Consider the following 16201-nt stretch of genomic DNA (forward strand, 5'->3'; position numbering starts at 1 on the left):
TTCCCACTGACTGGAAAAGGGGAAACATAACCCCCATTTTTAAAAAGGGAAAAAAGGAAGACCCAGGGAACTACAGGCCAGTCAGTCTCACCTCTGTGCCTGGCAAGATCATGGAGTGGATCCTCCTAGAAACTATGCTAAGGCACACGGAAAACAAGGAGGTGGTTGGTGACAGCCAATATGGCTTCACTAGGGGCAAATCATGGCTGACAAATTTGGTGGCCTTTTATGATGGGGTTACAGCGTTGGTGGATAAGGAAGAGCAACTGACATCATCTACCTGGACTTGTGCAAAGCATTTGACACTGTCCCACATGACATCTTTGCCTCTAAATTGGAGAGACATAGATTTGACGGATGGACCACTCTGTGGATAAGGAATTGGCTGGATGGTTGCACTCAAAGAGTTGCGATCAACGGCTCGATATCCAAGTGGAGAGCAGCAACAAGCGGCGTTCCTCAGGGCTCAGTATTGGGACCCGCACTGTTTAACATCTTTGCTGGCAACATGGACAGTGGGACTGAGTGCACCCTCAGCAAGTTTGCCGAGGACACCAAGCTGTGTGGTGTGGTCAACACGCTGGAGGGAAGGGATGCCATCCAGAGGGACCTTGACAGGCTCAAGAGGTGGGCCCGTGCAAACCTCATGAAGTTCAACAAGGCCAAGTGCAAGGTCCTGCAATCCCAAGCACAAATGCAGGCTGGGCAATGAGCGGATTGAGAGCAGCCCTGAGAAGGACTTGGGGGTGTTGGCTGATGAGAAGCTCAACATGACCTGGCAATGTGCACTTGCAGCCCAGAAAGCCAACCGTATCCTGGGCTGCATCAAAAGAAGTGTGACCAGCAGGTCAAGGGAGGTGATTCTCCCCCTCTACTCTGCTCTCGTGAGACCCCACCTGGAGTACTGTGTTCAGCTCTGGGGCCCCCAACATAAGAAGGACATGGACCTGTTGGAGCGAGTCCAGAGGAGGGCCAGAAGATGATCAGAGGGCTGGAGAACCTCTCCTGTGAAGACAGGGTGAGACAGTTGGGGTTGTTCAGCCTGGAGAAGAGAAGGCTCCGGGGAGACCTTGTAGCAGCCTCCCAGTACCTAAAGGGGGCCTACAAGAAAGCTGGAGAGGGACTTGTTACAAGGGCGTGTAGTGATAGGACAAGGGGTAATGGCTTTAAACTGAAAGAGGGTAGATTTAGATTAGATGTAAGGAAGAAGTTCTTTACTGTGAGGGTGGTGAGGCACTGGAACAGGTTGCCCAGAGAGGTTGTGGATGCCCCCTCCCTGGAAGTGTCCAAGGCCAGGTTGGATGGGGCTTTGATCAGCCTGGTCTAGTGGAAGGTGTCCCTGCCCATGGCACAGGGGTTGGAACTAGATGATCTTTAAGGTCCCTTCCAACCCAAACCATTCTATGATTCTATGATTATGAAAACTTTTAATTAAGCAGTAGCTGTTAATAATTCTGTTTCACTTTACATGGAAGATTTAAAATATTTAGGAAGGCTGGCATAAAGAGAAAAATGTCTCTAAAGTACAGAGGTTTAAGACTTTGCCTCAAGTTCCTTCTCTGAGTCCGGTAGATTCACTTTGCACAAAATACCAGAAAAAAGATTAGTGATGTAACCACCAGCTATATGATTAAGAGGCCTTCACCACAAACTTGTAATTGCTAAGTAAACTTCTCAGGTTTTGACATCTCTGAACAATATATTTGCATGTGAAGGGTTTTTTGCAGACAATCTGTTCTGTATTCCCTACCTGGCTCCTTGAGTTACTGCTGCTGTAGACTTTTCACTTATCTGTATGCTCTTGCTATTTTGATTGTACATTTCATTCCTATTGGATCTTTAAAAACTGCATTACACTTTCAGAAATGAATACAGACAGGGATGCAGACTACAGAAGATCAAAGAGAATGGAGTTTTACTGAAAATAAAGCACTTTGCATAATGGTTTAAATTCACTGTATAGACTTCTTGTATTGGGTCATCGTTTTTAAAGGAAGAAAAAAAAAAAATCCCAGATTCTCTCACAGCCTGGCCAATACCTAAGCTTTTCCTGACTATGTAATCTCTATAACTCGTCTTAAAGCACAGACAGAATCTCATAGTGGATGGCCACACAAAACTCCTGGGAAGTTACACAGAAATCCTCTTCATCAAATTTTGCATCCATTTCCAGACATACCAACTTGAAGACAGGGCTGACAGAGGACTTCATGGAGATCCTCCTTCTCTGGACATTCACTGGGATAGAATCCCAAAGTAGAACCACCACAGGGAAAAAGAACTGTTGCTGGTTCCAGAATTTGAAAACAACTTCATTTTATGATGAATATTAATGAGAAAGGTTAAATTAAAAGTTAACCAAAAGCAAAAATCTCAAATGCCCAAACTTCAGAATAAGGCACAGAATATGAGACATGGGACACTATTTGCCAAATCAAACAGCGGTGGGTTGACTTTGGGCTGCATCCAGATGCCCACCCAGCCAATCTTCTCACTCCCTCGCCTCAACAGGACTCGGGGAGAAAAGATGAAAAAGCTCATGGGTCAAGGTAAAGACAGGGAGATCACTTACCAATTACCGTCACAGGCAAAGCAGATTTGACTTGGGGAAAATTAATTTATTGCCAATTAAAATAGATTTGGATGGTGAGAAAAAGACAAAATTAAAACCTCACTGTCCCTCCTCACCCCCCCACCCCCTTTTCCCCAGGCTCAGCTTCACTCCTTCATTCCCGACTCCTCTGCCTCCTCACCCCGAGCGGCACGGGGGGATGGGGAACAGGGGGTTATGGTCACTACCTAACGGCTCCTCTCTGTGGCTCCTTCCTCCTCACGCTTTTCCCCTGCTCCAGTGTGAGTCCCCTCCATAGGCTGCAGCTTCCGTCAGGACATACCCACCTGCTCCTGTGTGGGGTCCTCCAGGGAATCCCTGCTCCAGCGCCTGGAGCCCTTCCTCTTCCTCCTCCTCCGCCCCTGGGGTTCACACTGCTCTCTCACACTTTTTTGCCCTCACCCTTCACTCCCAGGCAGCATTTTGCCCTTTTCTTAAACACGCTTCCACAGAGGACCGCCAGCATCACTGACGGGCTCAGCTGTGCCCTGCGGTGGGGCAGCTGCGGAACCGCCTGGAACCGGCTAGAACCACCGGGAACCGGCTCTGTGCAGCACAGGGCAGCCCCGCCTCTCCTCACAGAGTGCCTGCAGACCCCGCTGCCAGCACCCGCACACCCCATACATCGACAAAGGCATTAGGAGCCTGAGGTGGGATTTTAAAAGAACAAAGTTGTGATCCTGTGAATTTGTGCCTGACTATCCTCTTACTGAGGAGAGTCCAAACTCTATAGTCACCACAGTTTCTTGCATGAAAACTATCCCAACACCTGAAGGATCTGCTTCTGCACAAGTTTTAGGCTTGCTGACATATTTTTAACTAAAAGCTGCTCCGATTTCCTCTGCTTTACTTGAGGGCAAGAGAACTATCCTTGGATTCACAGTGGGATAACAAACCAGAATTTCATCAGCTCATTTGCCATTTCATTGAATTTTGCTGAAAGCAAGAGGGATTATAAATGAAAAAGAAACAAAAAGCTCTTTCCCCTCAGATACTGCAATCCCTCCAGACAAACCTGTCTCAGTCTGTCATGTTGCAGACCCCTGCTTGCAAAGTCTTACGTCGCAGTAGAAGCAGGGGGGAAAAAACACAGAATTTGGGAGCAGTAGCAGTTTAAAACAATTTCACAGTGCTCAGACTGTGCTGGTGTCCATGCTGCTCTCCGAGGCCAGGAACCACTCGCAGAAAGGGTCTTGCGCTCACAGTAGGATTTTGATGGAAGGCTCTCTGTTAGCAAGGCCTCCCTGGTGTAAAACCACCCGTTGCAATTTATGTTGGTGATATGACAGGCGTTTTAACAGATTCACTGCAATCTCCTAAAGCTATCAACCCACAAAAAAGACAAAATTTTCCTGTCACCACAAATGTGGGAAGTTGAAATTCTCTATACTAATCACTGTATAGATCGCGGCCTTGATGAATTATGAGTAGATTCTCTTTTAACTTATTCTTTTCTTCTCTTTAAAAAAAAAAAACAAACAAAAAACCCACAAAAAAAACAAAAAACACCAAACAAAACAATGAAACAGGGTCTTAGGAAGGTACCTTGTTATAATGAATAAATATGTGCTTCTCAAAAACTGCTGGTGATCTACTGTCTATTAATAGCTTACAACTGGAAAAATTTGGCATCACTGTGAGAAATTAATTGTGTCAGGAGTAAAAAGAAAAAAAAAAATTAAAAGAAAAGCCTAACAAAACTATGATAAAGTAATCACTTAAAAACAAATGTCATAGTTCAGAGCTATAGCGTCACCAAGCCAAACACTACAGGTCTCATCCAAAAAGAGGCACTGTGTTGTGCTTCAAAAAGAGGGGAGAAGCTGACTGGGAGTATACTTCTCTCACCTTGCTGCTCCACGTTCACAAACCTTGAGATTCCTGCATTGCTGCCATCTGCATGCATTGCAGAAATTCAAAGACCACATGCAGATTCGACACACAGAATCAGGAGAAGTACTTGGATCTATATTCTGTATTCCCTTGGAGTTATGAATTTGACACTTTTAGACCTTTTATATTTTGCTCATCTATTGTCCTTGCTTTATGAAACCCTGCAACTTTTTCCAACAAGGGCAGAAACAGAGTTGTTTGAAAGTGGGAAACTGTTTTCTTGCCATATCTCATCCAAAAGCACTGATGCTTTCAATTCTCAATTCTACCACAGAAACAAGAGTATTTGACGAGGTTAATAGCAAGGAGAGGGAAAGAAAATGAAAAGGCTCTGAGAAGTACTGATATGTAGCAGAGAAATTAGAAGTGGGTGGAAGGAGATGAAGTGATCATAAGAATAGAGAACATTGAAGATTATTCAGACCAAGGGCCAACAGAGATGAAACTGAAGCCAATTGTCAAGAGAGTTGAAGAGAACTGTAGCCTTAGATAAAATCCCTAGTCTGAAGTTAGGGGCAAATGTGACCTTTATCAGAACAATGATGGACTGGGATGACCAGGGAATGTCGCACAAGATTGCATTGCATTCCCAGTCATTCTCACAATGCCCCACACTGGGAACGTTTGCTTCCTTAAACTCACATGGCTTTTAGGGAAAAGCCAATGCAGATACCCAAAATTTACAGTACTTGAGCTGCCTGTACCACGCTCCAGTAGCAGCTACATAGCCTAAGGAGTTGGCCCTGGCACTGACCACACTTCTCTGCCCTGTCAGGCACTCAGTAGAGATCTGAAGAGTTTCAGCTTCATCAGCTTACTCAGATTTCCCATCTGTGGCACTACATCTATCTCAAACAAACCTACACATTGCTGATGCTCTAAAAAAGCATAGCCTGTTAAATACAGGGCAAATACAGGATTTTTAGTTCTTATTCTCTGGTGAAAAAAACTTGCTTTGTACACAAAGACTGTGTGCAAATCTTTCTGTAAAAAAACTATAAACAGTGATTAATTAATTACTCCTCATGTCCTCCAAGTACTAACGAGTATAACAAGAAACTAGACAGGGTTTTGTGGATATCAGTTGTGGGAAGGTTCAGATAGATATTGAAGAAAGCTTTCCAGCTAACCATTAAAAGAGGGTGCTGAGGACATGCTGAATACCTACCATTGCAGGGTTTTAACACGAGGTTCATCAAATACCAGCTTAATGCAAAATCACTCAAGACCAATCTCAGTACCTGATCCTGCTTCAAACCAAGAGGATGGACTAGGTGGCACCTTAAAGTCTTTTCCACACATAAAAGTTCTAGATTCAATTAATTTCCCTTTCCTTTCAGGTCTACATTAGGCCTATATATGTAGGGTTCATTCAAGAAAAGAAACACTACAAAAATGCAGTGAACTAACCACTGTGTCTTACTACACAGCTTATTCATCTAGCTGAGTCCTGGACACTGAACTCTCTCCCAAGACTGAAGGAAATCTGAGCATGGGACTGAGAACTGAGTATAAGATGAACAAGCACAGGCAAGAAAAGATAAAACATCTCAGACTGTTCCACTGAGAAGCTAACTAAATGATCAAAAGTGCCAGGCTTCAAGAAGGAGGCATGGATGTCTCTTTTCAGAAATAAAACATCCCATTACAAAGAGTTCTTCCAATAAGATCTTCTCAGATTAGTATTTAAACAATCCCCAGATACCAAAAAAATAAGCATAGTTACCAAAAATCTATGTCAGTTGGATGGACAGCGCATGCTTTAAGGAGTCTGCCAAGGTTCATGGAGAGAAGAGACCAAACTGTCTGGCAGTCTGCCTAAAATGAAAAGGTGGTCTCCCAATATATAACACTTCGCTGCTTGGCAACCATGATGACATACGATCCTTATGATGATGTTTATGATGTTCATGCATTTGTCGCAGAGATGAGGTGTGAGGAAAGCCATGAGATGGATACCTGACATTATTCATACTGCATTATAACAGATTGGATGAATGGCAGCTTGATGAGAGTGGCCACACACACTACAACCTCCCATGTCCTCCTGCACACTCACTTTGTGTTAGAGCTTAAGGAGTTTAACTAGATTGTAAGCTCCTCAGAGCAAAGACCACTTGTTCACTCTGTGTCTGTACAGCACTTGCAACAAAATGATTCATGTTTGGTGCTCAAGGTGATACAGAAGTGCAAAAAATTAATAATAGTAACTGTTCAGCTATAGCCCTAAAGTAAAATTTTGGTAATGCTACACCAGACATGACTAGTGATTGTGTCTCACTGTCAAGAACTCAATGGGCAATTAAAACGATGATCTAATATTTATTTACATGAAGGTGGAGTTCTTAATTTATTGATGCATATATGACTCTCTCGATGTTCCTAGTCATGCTCCAGCTGCCAAATGAACATCTTTATTGTGCTTAATATGCCACATGGTATGAGACAAGCTCCAAAACTCCATGCAAGCAAAATGAAAATACTGCCAAGCAAATGAAAAACAACATGCATTACACTCATCGCCCTCTGTTCATTTCCCAGCCTCCTATATTAGACTTTTACTCCTTTCTGTAAGAAAGCTCATTCACATGTGAATCGTACAGAATATTTTTGTCCACCAAGCAGTATTCATTATTAGTAATACCTGCATGCATCCCAAGGCTTTAATTGCTGACTTTGAGCTTATTATCATCAAAGGACCTGTGGGAAAAAGGATTCTTGTGCAAGATCCCAAGTCCATTACTGCAACAATGGGAAACTGAAGCTGCGATTGGAAATATTACCCTTTACAGATCTCAGCAAGAAATCTCAGCTTCCTGGGATTCATCATTTCAGTGCATCCCATTCTCACTGTTATGATATATCACATATGTGAGGTTTCTACACAACTGTGATTTTATGATAATGAACCACAGATGTTTTAAAGAATACCATTTTAAAACATTGAAAGGTTAGCAGTTGGATTTCTTGTAAACTATATGAAAAGAAAACAAGCTGAAATAGATTTCTTATGTTCAAAAGCATATATTAGGCTGATATATTCCTCTTCCAAAGTAATTTTTTTCTGAGTTTAATTCTCAGAAGTTTGTTTTGAACAGAAATACAGAATCCATAATTTTCTCTCTGATGAAATCTCTACAGAGGTATTCTGAATAATTAAATATACATATTCATCTATAAGCACACAAAAACTTACTCTGTATGTCTCTATGTACAGGTATTCATATTTTTATGTTAGCTAATGATAGCTAGCAACAAAATTGCTCCTCAGCGAGGAAATATCACATCGAAAATACACACCAAACATACACACTACAACCTAGCCTTGTTCAAATCAGTGGGAATTATAGCATCAAGTGAATATTATCCTGTGTATTTTTTCTTACCCTTTTTAACAAATAACTTCAGATCATATTGAAACCACAAGTCAGAAGCTGTACCTGTGAGAGGTCTAGAGATGCAAGAAAAGTACATTACAGCTGCACAAAGGCAACTTAACTTTCCAGCCCAGCAGGGATCCCTCAGCTCTGCTAAAAAGTCCTCCCTGCTCAACGATATCAGCAAAATAGAGAAGTTAGACAGAAACTGGCAAAGCTGAGCTTCATTAACTACAAAGAGAGAAAAGTGATGGTTGAAGCAAACAGAAATGCTTCCAAGTGCTGTTGTTGTATATAAAAATTCATAAAGTACCATGACCTAGCAAAGCTCTTGTTAGCAATAAACATTGACGCTGACTGAAAACAGCAGGCAAGTAACTAAGGAGATGGTAACAGGCCACCATGCGACAGCGTTCGTCGCACTGTTGAATGCCTGACTCTGGTACAGGGTGTCACAGAGCAGCCCAACACAAACTAATAGAAATGCAAAGTGTTATAAGTCTTCAAGAGATGAATTACCCTATCAATGTGGAGAGGATGAAATCTACCTGGAACCAACACATCTGGACAACCTAAATCCATCCAAGAACAAAAGAGGAAACTGTTACAACAGCTAATGACAAAGGCAGCTGAGAAACAAAAGAAATCCTGCTTTTCAAGCCAACAATATTGTCAGTTAGGAGAAACAGCTTCTCTCCTGTCCTTTGAGATGTCTTCAAAATCATCTCTGGAACATGGGTTCTGGCAGGGAGCCCACAGCATGTTTATTTCTGCTGTTTTTCTGCAAGAATACCCGAACAGCAGAAGGAAAAAGAATAGAAAGAGAACAATGCTGCCCCATGACACTTCTGGGGCAGACTAAAGTCCAGACAAGACGCTGTTGACAGTTAAGTCAGACAGGCTGTGCCTTAAGATATCAGGTTATTATTATTTCATATCCAAAAGTGCTCTAGAAATAATGGAATTGTGGCTTCGAAAAACTACAAGCGTGACTAAAATATTTCTTTATACAAAAAAAATCTTATTGAACATTTAAGAAAATGAACAAAACGAATTTTATGAAAATCCTTTTTGAAGTTTTTTTTAAACAGTTTAATGCTAAATGCTAGCTCTGCAGCAGAATTGCTACAGAATGATTTTTTTTAAAATCCAACAAGCAATAGTAGGTTATTATCTCCCACTGCATATTTATGATTCTCTTGTATCTATATAATTTCTTTATGTGCCCCTGAAGTAAATTATAATGATGACTTATTTAGCATCCAGATAGTCAAAAACTGAGGAAACATGAGCAACAATGTTCATCAAAATATAACAAGAACTGTTTAATACAAACAAATACACATCTATATTTGACTTCTTTAGAAGAACAAGTACTAAACAACAGACTTTATCCTTGTGCATACTTATACTGTCTATGAAAACAAACTGATTACCTAAACCAGCAAACATCCCCATGCAATTTGTGTGTGATGACCAGCTTTGTGCATAGCCCTGTTAAAATGTAAAAATTAGGCCAACAGTTCATCCAGCGGGCACTCGGGTGTACATATCTGCCCTTCAGAGAACACCCTTTCCACAGTATAAATGGTACCTATTAATAGTCACAGTTTTTCTTCTGTGCTGTCAAAATGCATAGCAAGAATATATCATAGGTAGGAGATAAGCTTCCCATAGATCAAGAAAGATGAGGGATTTCACCCAGAAACCAGCTGCAGACAATAAAAAGGTGCGACATTTTCACTGGAAGAATCACATTGGTCCCTCTCCTGCATTACCCAGCTACCACCAATAGTCCTAGCAGAGCTGGAAAAATTGCTAACAGTTTGAAATTCTGTAGTGCAGTTCACCTGAGCCATAAGTGATACCAGACTGAAGGCTCTCTCTGCCTTTCTGTAGTGGGTATGATGTGTGATTCCAGAATGAGTGAGTCCCTTCCCACTGAAGACCCACATTAGCGATGCTGTGCTCTCTCTCTCTCCTCCTGCTATACCCAACACTGTACTCTCGCATCTTTTCACATCTCACCAAGCTCTGCCTCTCTTCTCCTAGCACATCACACCACCACTTGGATAGATATGAGTATTGCATCAGGTACCCTGAGCTAGAGCTGAACAACCCTACCCTAAAACCAGAAGCATCACAACTTGTATCAGCCTAGCGCTGAAGCAAAACGTATTAGCCCTGCAGCACTAGGGTTACTGTTTGGGATTCCAGCGAGTATTTTCACAGAGCACAGAGTACTATGTGAGCAAAATAGCTCCATCAGCACCAAACTCAAGGACTCCTGCCTTTTTCAGCACAGATATGTCACTGCTTCTTCTTGCCTTTTTCCACCATGCTCCCTCTTTCCTTTCTCCTAGAAAGGAAGATCCCGCAATGGCATCTCGTGTTCCTCAGCAAATTTATTCTACCAACAGGGCTCCAACAGCAGTCTCTAGCTGCTTGAAATTATGGGAAAATACAAACACTACCATCAAAACTGAAGGCATTCCCTCCTCCCCCCAGCAGACTTCACCAGCTCACGTTACATGATACCTTCACACATCATTTTGCTGCCCGTTGTCTCATTTCGGGCAAAAATCTAATCAAGTGGAAGGAGTTGTAATGAGTTGTTCTCAGCTAGAAGTTATCTTGACTTATTCATTACAATGTAGACACATTATTGACTGATCTCCTGGGTCAGTGGCTGCATTATAAGGCATGGTAATACTATAGCTTCTGCTCTAAGCCCTAGAGAAAAATTACTATTTCAACAAAAATACGATATCAGTGAGTGTGTCTGAAGAAAAATATAAAAATCAAAACTTTAGATGTTATATCATAGGCATTGATCTTCCGAGCACAACACATAGTTCAGTTTAAATGGAGCTGTTGTCTCTTTGTAAATACAGAGGACACTTAAACTGATACCACGTTTATGGAGCTACAGTCTCAGAGGAACTGTCACATTAACACTGTGTTGATTCTGAACAGTTCAAATGACCCCAAACCCAGAAGCAATATGTAGAAAAGACTCTCTTTAACTTTGTTAGTTTCAATGAAAGGGTTTCCCATTGCAATGCAAACGATCAATATTATTCCTTTTTAGCAGATTTACATAACATTTTGCTAAGAACCCCAGGAGAACATAAGACGAAATTAACTTTAGATTCTTACAAAATCTTCACTGGCTGTGTCTCAGACACAAGATGACAGAATCAAAGACATTCAAATGTATTCAATACGTTGTGGCTCTACAAATTGCTGTGAGAAGTTTGTCGATATGAAATTAATTGTATCCTATAGTGGAGGAAGATGGGACAGAAGTCTGAGTTTGTACAAGAATTCCCGGTGGGATATAATGGATAATCTCCTTTGAATGCTGGCTGAATAAAGCATGAAGAAGCAGTACTACTGACCATGAATTTTCTTGGCTTCTGCACAAGCACACATCTGATCTTTGAGCAGTCACCCTAAGTGCTACCGAAACCAAATTTCTTGATATATGTAATTTATTGAAAACTAATCAGTTGAGGTTCTATTCAGGAGAAGAAACAGTGTCCCAGGAGATTTAAGTATGTAAATAAATTGCTGCCAGCAGATGTCAAAAAGTAACAACAAGCAATCACTCACAGGAAATAACTACAGTGCAACCAGCACAGAAAGTACCTTATTTATGCCAGTGTGTGTTTAAAATGTCTCCAAAGCCACAAATCTGTTTAGTAAGGGTTTTCAGTTAACTAGACAATTAGCCATAGGTCATGGTGATTTTTTTCCCTTCAAGTTCACAATTAAAACTATTTGTCTTCAAGGTCAGTTTGTTATAATTACAGTGATCTGTCATTTCTTAATGTGATCTGTCATAACTTCTTGTCTCCTTCTCTTTTTAAATTTTTTTCTTTTTTTTTAATGGCACAAGCTTCTGTCAACACTCAACTAAGACCACTTTTCTATGAGTCTTAATTTAATTGAAATTATGATATACTATTAGATGAACAGAAGATTCAATAAATTATGCACACATTTATGTTTGCCTAAAGTTTGGGCCATTAGTAAGAAAGCTTACTAAGCGACAGAAATTAAATATCAGGCCTCACTGGAGAAATGGATGCTTCGTCCCCCCTTCAGTGGGAAGTACAAATAACTCAGTGATTCGAGGATGGAAGAAAAAATTACTATTCTAAAAAATATCTTTTGTCCTATACAAATGCAGAGCCTCCTCCTGGAACAGCAAGTGAATGCAATAGCAAAATAGTGTTTATTGCTCTGGTGATTTGGAAAGCTGGAGGAGGAATGCAGAATTGGGAAACAACTCTGGAAAGGTAACTAAGTTGAGCAGTATAATTTATTGTCAGTTACTGTATAGGAGCCTTCTGTGGAAGGATAGTGTCAGCAGAAGAGCTGATGGAAGACAGGCATGTAAATTGTAAATCACTGTAAGAGAAACACTTCCTTGAAGAACTGAGCACATTGATCCTTGGTGCCTGTTCAGTTACGTGCTCTGAAGATGTGAGCCATACAGAGTAGCCTAGAGACTGAGTATACAAACAGTATAAAGGTTTGGTTTGCAAAGATATGGGTGAATGTAAAGAGTCTAGATTTTATTTCTTGATTGCTTGTCATGATTGGCCAGGTAACAAAATTTCACTAAGCCAGGGCTGCTGGGCTCCAATTCCTTCTGCAAGGAAATGTTCTTATATGTTGGCATTGGGCTACATCTAAGATAACTGTTCTATGTGTAGGAAATGGATAAGAGGGCTGTGTTGTTTATGCCAGTTCAGGATCCAGCTCTCTGTCTGTAATTTAGTCTTCTGTGGAAGCTTCCATGGTGAAGAATGTACTCATTCTAGACTTGTCTCTGGCAGAACTTCAAAACATTAATGGACATCTATCAGGGTTGTAATGAAATCTGGTTTTGCTTAGCCTTCAGCTTTGCAAGGAAATTTTAATAAAGAGGTTTGCAAAACAAAGGTCTCGGAGGTGATGATTAAGATTTTACTTCCCTAAAATAATATGAGATGAGCAACTTTAAAATATGATGGTAACAGTGCACCTGTATCACTCTACACTGAAATACAATAGCAGGCATTGCCTATACTATAATATGTATCATCAGTTTCAAGACAGCAAGAGTTTATAATAATAGAGTATTTATGCAAAACAGTGAGGGGAGAGAGAAGGGGAGGGAGGGAATGAAAGTTGTCTAGCAAGCTGAATACACAAAGCCTTTGGTACTTGAAATCTAATTGTATTTTTAGTTAATATTCATTGATGCAAGTTCTAGTCTATTGTTAAATGATTCTAGTGAATAATTACATCCATCACTTTGAAATGTTTAAGACAAGTGTGGAGTTGTAAAACCAATCTTTTGTACTGGAATCATCACCAAAGTTGCATTGTGGAAACCATGTTGATACTACAGTTTGATCATATTCTTGGAGTCTGCAGGGCTCTTAGCTTGTTCTCAGAATTGCTTCTGTGCATTGTATTTACATGCATTATGTAACCATTCTCATTTTCTTGGGAACCGTAAGAAAGTGCATGGCACTTCTGTATTCTCATTTCCTCAGAATCTGTCAGCTTCTGAATGTGATGTATCTGTTGATGAGTGAATGGCAACTGTTTATTCCAGAATAAAGCATGTGCTAAAATGCAAACATACAGCCTACAGAAGCACTGAGCTAAGTTTAATTAGCTGTAGAGTTCATTCAAACTTCAAACTACCAAGTTAACTCGCTAGTCAGTGGAGTTTATAATGTATTTCTTGCTAGATGCTTGCTAGACAGGGGAGCTGATCATATTCTATTTGTTGCTAGGTGATGGATTCTGATAACCTTTCTGTTCCCAAATCTATAAATGTCTCGTATGCACTCTCTGATATAGCATAATTCTTTATTTATGCCTCAATTCCTGGATAGAACTACTACAAAGTTGCTAAGCAGCCATGTGTATAAATAGATAACATTGTGTCACTTGAAAACTTTTGGCAAATCACATTTACCAAATTAATTCTCAGTTTGTCATGACTGTAGCCATTAGCAAAGTGCAATATAAATGAGGTATATCAGTGTACAGAAGGATGGTGCTTTATTTGTCACAAAAGACTAATGCTTTGGAAGGGGACGTGAGGAAAAATGCACAGATTTAGTGGTTTTTTTTTTTAATGGATTTATAAGCAGAAGCAAAGTAAAGATTGACTGATTATTATCTTACCTCTTTAAACTTCATAAGCATTGTAATCATTACCATTACTCTAATGTGAAAGAAGAGAGACCATTATTCAAACAGATATGCTAAGGTTTCTGCATTCTAATACTGCAAAGTCAGGTGATAGTGTAGGAAATCCATATCACTAGTCCTCAGTACAGTCATCAGAGCATTTGCAATTAATGGTACCTATACTAAGTCTAAGGAAAGATAAGTGGAAGATGAGAAATCATGCTTTTTTCACCTATTTGACTTGGAAAAATGAAAGTAAATATTAGATTTTAAAAAATAAATTGAGTGGATGTAGATCTGCCACTGAATGACCGGCAAATTTTGTTGTGTTGGCAACTATAATGGTATGTGGAATTCACGTAGTTTTAGAGATAACTGTAATTTGTTAAATCTAAGAGAGTACTTAGTAATAAAATTTTAGTTATATATTGATACCAAGTCAGTATTGTAATTCCTGTGTGGTAGGCCAGCATCTTGTCTGATCTGTCTCCAGTGTGGTCGCTATATGAAAATAAATATGACACTAATAAGAAATATGAGAAATAATGTAAAACTATATTACTTTAAAGAAATATTATTCACTAGGGGTATTCTGGTGTCCTTAGTCTCCACAGTAGAGACGTTCTGTTTTCATTTTTCGTGCAATGCTTTTTTCTACAAACAGTCCCTGTTGTGGGTGTTCATATCTGGGATGTTGGCCCAGATAGCTTTTCATTGCCCCCTTTTGTTGACTATGGAGTTTAATATAAGGAAAAATTCTATTCATTCGTCACAGCTTTCTGCAGAAACTGTCAGTTATCAGCCTGATCCATATTCCTGAAGCTGACAAAAAGGCTTGGAATCAAACACTGCGTTGATCTCAACCTTAGCTTGTGGTTGCATTGATGCAAACTATGGGCTGGTAGCGTTATGTACACAATGCTAAATGAAAGTGGATATCCACCTTTGGAAACTAGCAAGCAGTCAAATGACACTACCAACCATAGATGTATATTTGAAATGTAGATTGTGTTAAGTAACTGACACAACTTTTTGTTGTCATTTGCTTCATATGCAATGCTACCCGTTTAAAAGGGAGCATGTGTAGCAATACCACCCGTTTAAGTAGCAAACGTGAATAGCAGTGTCACCTGGCTTGTCAAATAATCACTATTGGGCTGTACATGTTACCTGTTTTTTGGGGGGGTTGGCTTTTTTTTTTTCATTGTTTCTTAGTTATTAAAAAGAGGCAGAAACTTCAGTAGCCTGATGTTCTTTCCTTGGTTTATCTATGTAAACAAATTTCAGATTGCTTATAAATGATCCTGACTGACAGAATATACTTTCCCTCAGGTCAGTTCTTTTGTGGAAGATGCCAAAGCCTGTCTTTCTTTAAAGTATAAAAGCCTGTGTTTGATGTGAATAGAAACTGTTCTGGGAATGACTGTGCAGAGCAAGATTACATGGTGCAATTTTAATTACATTGTTCTCAGCAGTGCTACTTGTCTGATCTTAGTGTGAGAGTCAAAATTCAAACCAAGGTTATTTGGTTCTGTAACTTAAGTCAAGTGTTGATATTGTTTGAAAGAGATGATGAGAAGTTGAGCAAGTTTAAAATCCAGCAGAGTTTTGAGAGGTGGCTTTCCTCGTTAATCTCAAGTTTTGTACTTCAGCAGACTGCAATTAAGTGGTTGATTTTCCATGGTTTATAGAATGATCTGTGTGTTGGAATTGGCTTGATACTTCAGTAAAACAAAAGCTTAACTACCAACTAATTTTGCAAATTTAAATGCAGTTTAGATTTTTGAAGGCATTCTGAAAAGCTGTTCATGAACTGTGTCCAAGGGCTATATTTTAATAACCCAATCCTTAGACTGAGGACTGAAAAGGAGTGTAGGTCTGTTGTTTCTGCATTTATCAAATATGTCTGGAAAAATCAAATTTCTACTGGTGACTTAAAAAAAAGGTTGAGGGAACTCACTTGAGAGAACTTGGTAAAAAGCACTAAGAGAAATTGTTATTTCTCTGTCAGGTTCATCGATGGAAAAGATGAGAAGGCAAAAGATTTCCCCTGGAAACAGGAGGAACTTTGTTTCAGTTTTTCACTGGGAAAGTTGAACAATCCACTGAATAAATGGTT

At 40.0% G+C, this 16201-nt stretch overlaps 1 protein-coding gene across 5 annotated transcripts in view; it reads right to left on the reverse strand.

Moving 5' to 3' along the window:
• The window catches only part of CDH13 (cadherin 13), a 521353-nt gene that overhangs the window by 347371 nt on the left and 157781 nt on the right, over nt 1-16201 (reverse strand). The gene's annotated exons all lie outside the window — the stretch shown is intronic.

Source organism: Gymnogyps californianus, chromosome 12 (genome assembly GCF_018139145.2).
Source record: "Gymnogyps californianus isolate 813 chromosome 12, ASM1813914v2, whole genome shotgun sequence".
NCBI lineage: Eukaryota > Metazoa > Chordata > Aves > Accipitriformes > Cathartidae > Gymnogyps > Gymnogyps californianus.